Genomic DNA, 6,162 nt, shown 5'->3' on the forward strand with positions numbered 1-6,162 from the left:
CCAAATTTTTCAAAGTCTTCATTTTCTCAAAGCTCTACATTCACTTGATTTATGATTGAACTTGTGACTCACGATTGATGTGGCGCAGTATCATCGAAAAAAAAAAAGGAATTTGATGTGGTGCAACATATATTTTTAATTTAAAGTGATTGAGATTTCATAAAGTAGTTGATTTAAGTATTTGATGAGGAAAAATTTTGAGTTACAAATTTAGTCACTTGTCATGTACAAATATTGTTCCTTTTCTTTTCTTTGGTGTAGGGGTTGGACACTCCCTCTTAAACTCATGTGATTTTGGGATCTAGTTTCGGTGGAAGCAGTTAATCATCAAGATTTATCGCATGTGATTTAGGCAATAAATAAAGTAGATGTAAGAATAAAACATGAGTCCAATCTCAAAAAAGAACATGAATACCACTCTTGGAGTCCTATCTCCAAAAAAAAAAAACTTCAACTAACTACATGAGATTTATAGAAAAAGTTTTGTAACATTGATTCTAGAGTCATTATATTTAAAATGATACGAATACACCACGAATAAAACACAAATTAAAATAAAGTCTGGAAAATATCATCATAAAAAAATATATTGGGTTCTAGATGTATACAAAGACCCTAAACTTGTCATACGAGCATGGAATATAATTCCTAAACGTCAATAAATGATATATTCCACTTCTACTGGAATTGGCTAAATAGTTATTGGCAGATCTACACATTTTGTAACATAGTATATACAACACTTGCAAAAATTGCATAGTTTCTACCCATATACTTGGAAAACCCAAATCTTGAACGTATCGGCATGTCTTCTGTAACCCCTAATTTAAGAAATGATATCTTATGCATCTACAAAAATATTGGGTGTTGTAAAAGAAAAAGTGGTACTTCGTGTATTATAAGAAAGTGACATGGTCCTATCGTGTTCCTTTTGCCATTCTCTACCAACCAAATCTGACTAAAAATATGGACCTTACAAACCAATAGGTCCACATTTGTTAATAAGGACGAGACTTTTCAACAAAAAAAAAGAAGGACGAGACTTCTATATCTGACTAAGGTGGTGTTTGTTTTTTTTATACGTCTGAATCTGAATTGGCTGAACTGAATTGGCTGAATCTGAATTGGCTGAATTATTTTGTAAATTTGATGTTTGTTTTATAAATCTGAAATTTTAAGTCTGAATTAGCCGTTTTACATCTCTACCCCTATATAATTATACCCATATTTAATGAGTAGTTTTCAATAAAAACCTAATTTCAGAGAACCCAATGCTTTCTCTCTCTAATAAAAAGAACTTAAAAACCTAATCTCAACATTCTCTCTTTCTCCATCTCTCCCGGCTCTCTCTCCCTCTCTCTCCCGGCGAACTCTCCCTCCCGGCGAACTCTCTCTCCCGGCGAACTCTTCTCTCTAGGCGAGATCTCATTGTCTCCGGGGTAAAGTCAATCTCTCTTTCTCCCAGTTCCTCTCTCTTTGTACCCGACAAGATCTCTCTCCATCTCTCTTTCTCTCTATTCCTCTCTTTCTTTAACCTTGTGGTGGTGCGATCTGTTAGAGTTTCGTCAAATCTGTTAGAAAGTTTAAAGGAAACTTGGATTTCAATTAAGATTTCAGAAATAATTTTTTATATCTCCATTACCATTATTAATTACAGAATAAGTTAGGGTTTTGATGATAATAAAAGAGACGGAGGGAGAGAGTGGTCGGTGGTGTGGTCGGCGGTGATTGGGTGGTGGTGCAGTCGGTGGTGGTGGTGCGGTCGAAGGTGGTGATCTGGTGGTGATGGTTTGTTGAAGAGGGTGAAGATGGAAGTAATTTTTTAGATTTTACAGGGCTAAAGAAGTCATTTTATATATTTCAGATTCCTCCCTTATTTTCAGACTTGTTTTAAAGTCTGAAAAAAATGGACTTTATTCAGCCCATTTCAGACCTCAAACCCATTCAGCAGAACTTTCTTTTGGTAAAGAAAAAAAACAAACATCTGAAATCTGAATTGGACCCCAATTCAGATTTCAGATCTGAAAATTTTAAAAAACAAACAGCACCTAAGATGGATCTGGTAGTGAAACCGTGTGCAAATTCCTTCTATAATTTAAAAAGTTGTATTATTAGTCCTTAGGATCTAGGGACCGTCCAGGGCACTCTCAATTTATTCAATATAATGATAGTTTAACAATGTGTTTTTATAGTCTAAAACTTGCTTGCCCAAATGGTTGAAACTTGAAAGTGTGTATCACATATTCTCGATGCATCAGTGCCTTGTAACGACTAACGTAGATCGTAATTAATTTCTCAAAGAAAAAAAACACAATGTCTTTTTGTACGATATATGGGATTATTCCCTATAATACCTTTTGGGGCTGTTTCATGACAATTGTCTACGCGTCCTTATGATGTATCGACATGTAATATAGTGAGTCCTTCACATAATAGTTTTATTTAAGTTCGACGGGGGTAAAGTGCCAGAGTCCTCTGATATTCATGTCCATCACGGAGATCCACATTTCCATTCCTCCCTTTTCCACTCTTCAGGGGTTCATTCGAATGTTTTAAGACCTAACGAGTTGTATAGGTGTCTTGATGTAGAGGATTGGCCGAAAAATATATGGAAGAAATAGATGTGGCGAAGTATAAAGGTGACAGACTGGAACGACCAAAACCGAAGCTACGAGTGTCGGAATTGAACGAAATTTTGAGGGATAGTGCGAAATAGCCTTCCGCTCATTCGTTGTCGCTTTGCCACAAGTGGCCCACTTTGAGGGTCCATCGTTTAGGTCCTCAAACCCGACTTTTTAGTAGTTTTCTATTTTTAGTAATTGTTTTCAGTTTAGGATTTTTTATTCTAGTGTTTTATTTTCTTAGGAGTTGTTTGAATTTGATTAGGATTAGGAAATCCTGAAACCCCAGGGCTATATAAAGGGGGCTGGTAGCTGTTTTATTCATTCAAGTTTATCACTAAAAATTCAGTATTTAGTAGTAAATTTTCTTAGTTTCGGTCCTATAGTCTATAGACGAAGATTTAATTCTTTTCGGAGATTTTTGCTGCGTCATATCTCTAGTCGTGGCTTCATCCTCACGCTATATTATCGGTATGCTAAAAATATATTAAATAAATTTAGTGTAACTTAGTGAGAAATGCAGTTTGTTTACTTTTAATCCTACATTTATAGCATGCCCAGTACTGGAACTAAAAGTATGATGAGATGGAGATCTTGATTCTTTTGTTTACTTGTCACTTCAAATATACTTCTTAAAAACCAAAAATTCATGAATCTAAATTTTATATTAGTTAAAATTCTATCCTACCCTTTAATATTTAATATTTGCTAAGATTTTCAATCGATCTTAAATTTGGATTCAACTAAAATGTCCTTCAATTAAAAGATTTTTTTTTTGCAAAATAACTGTTAAAAATATATTTTTTTCAATAGCTATTTTATCAAGTAAGGTATTTTCGAAAACACCTTTTCTCCAAAACAATTTCTCAATTTTTTTTTCAAACACGCTATTATACTTTTTCAATAACATGAATCCAGACCTCTACTAGTTTGGTGTAATCAAATCATCCTCGTCACAGAAAATTGCTACTATTTTCCACTTTTAAAAGAAAATGAATAACATTATAACCACGAAAAGAACATAATTTTAAAATTTGTAACTATAAAATTATTAATTAGTAAGAAGGGGTAATTTCTAGAAAGGTCAAAATAATATTGAAAATGAGTAGAAAAGCACAAAACATTTGAAAATTATTATTCAGGTCAAAAAGTGTGCAAATACTAAAGTACCCTTTTTTGTCATTTTGTGTAACTAAATTCCTTTATTTTTTTTTATTTTAAATCGATATAACTTTTGTTTGAGATGTCGGATTTCTATAAAAATTATATATTTAGAAATGACTTTTCATTAACTTTCTAACAAGATCCACTTTCAATATTTTTTTCTACAAAAAAAAACCCAGAAAAAAAACGGCGTTTTTTTCCTTTACGTTTTTCTGCAAACGTGTTTGCAACAATCTGTTATGCAAACGTGGTTGCAACAATCTGTTATGCAAACGTGGTTGCAACAATCTGTTATGCAAACGTGGTTGCAACAATCTGATATGCAAACGTGTTTGCAACAATCTGTTCTGCAAACGTGTTTGCAACAATCTGTTCTGCAAACGTGTTTGCAACAATCTGATCTGCAAACATGTGTTTGCAACAATCGGCTATGCAAACATGTGTTTGCAAAATATGGATTGCAAACATGATTTGCAAGTTTTGCAGAATAAAATATTGAGATGGAATTTCGACTTTAGAAGACATTTCTGCGCCTCGGAGATAATTTGTTTAGCTTCAGCTCAAAATCTTGTATGAGTTTAAGATTAGAGAAGATGAAGATGCTTTGAAGTTGAGGCAGTAGATAGGTTGTAAAAAAAAATGTTGTCTGGACAGTTACACTATAAAGTAGTTTGAGGGGAAGAAGGAATTCCATTGAACTGCATGGGTATAGAGTGACTTGGCCCATAGCCACCGAGTAGTTCAATTGTCCAACACAAACAACTAAATTCAAAAGAATTTGGTAACTTAAATGTAACACATGATATGGTTACTGGCAGGATTTGATTTATTTGCATATAAATATTAGTGAAGGCCAAGTTGGACAGTAAGTGATGAAATTGCTCTAGACCAAGTAGCTTGGTGAAACATTTTCGTCAATTGATTAGTGGAGCGAAGGTGATTAGTTTGAACAAGACCAAAGTCAAGATTCTCACTGACGAAGTGGCATTCAATCGAGCTAGGTATTCTCTAGAAGTTGCTCTTAGATAACCAGAGTAGGAGGAAGCTGCCTAAGGAGGGATTCAGCTGGTCGGCCAGGTGCTGATGAGATTGTTGAGTTTCTGCCCCAAATCCCAAACTGTCTCTGCTACTCCTAAGAACCTTACAAATTAATCTAGTACTCCACAAGAATTTCACACCTTCCAGTGTGCTGAAACCTCATCCACTTCACAGTGCACTTGAGTCCATGCCCATCAACTTCACCATCATTTTCATTCTCAAATCTATTATCATGATTCATGGTTGCTACTATCAACATAAACTCATCCCAAATTTACAACTCCCTCAGCTGGCAACTGTCTTGCAAACTCTTTAATCTCTCTGAATATAGAACCTCTTGTTTACAATTAAACAAAACCAAATAACTAACAAGCATTACTTCATAAGAAGGAAGATAAAAGCTAACAGATTGTCATCCTATAAAAAGAAAAACCAGGCCATAAAACCATCATAAAATGAAAAATTTACTAGACATCAAGAAAGGGAAAACTTTACTTGCTCTACTGATCATATGTGTGGGAGTTATTATAATACCCTTCACCAAAGAGATGATGATAGGAGGCACAATTCTCTCCTTCCAATACTTACTGACCTCCCCAAAAACTTCACGTGTTTCGGTTAAAGGTAAGCCATTCACAACAATATCAACATCCCAGACTGCCTCCTGCAAGTTGGTGACAACCTTCAAAGGCCAAAGAGGTGTGTCAATCATATTCAAGAAAAACCCTTCTTTCAAAATCTCATCTGCATACACTTAGCTCCACTATCATCTTGCAGTGGGATTTGGCTTTTAGTTATCAGCAGTTTTCACCTAAAACAACACATAACATGTGACTTTCACACATTTCATCAAACAACTCATGTGCTATATTAGTATCACCAAACTTCCAATATATATTTAAAAGTCATATTAGTTATAGTAACATCAGCACCAAAATCCATCTTCAACACAACTTCATGGATTTGGCGTCCGCTGTCCAATTAAAAGGTCATTCCTTATAATAACATCAACCCAAAACCCATCTTGAACACAACTCGAGCCTCCATGGATTTGGCATCAATTGCCCAATGAATTACACTTTCAACAGTGTTATAAGAACTCTAAAACTCTTGGCCACTCAAACGAAATCAATAAAATAATCGGCTGGTGATGGTGGTATAGCCCGATTTCAAACAATAAATGAGTTAAATGGTTGATGAACTGAACCGGCTAAAATCCAAATCTATTGCTGATGGTAATGCTCAAAGATGATGAACTAGTGATGATGAAAGGGTGATAGATCAGCTGAGTTTAGAGCGATGAACATGAGAGGAAAATGATAAAGAAGAAGAATAAGAC

Source organism: Eschscholzia californica, unplaced genomic scaffold, assembly GCF_041429995.1.
Source record: "Eschscholzia californica isolate CP2 unplaced genomic scaffold, dmEscCali1.0.p SCAF_1, whole genome shotgun sequence".
In the NCBI taxonomy this organism is placed as follows: Eukaryota; Viridiplantae; Streptophyta; class Magnoliopsida; order Ranunculales; family Papaveraceae; genus Eschscholzia; species Eschscholzia californica.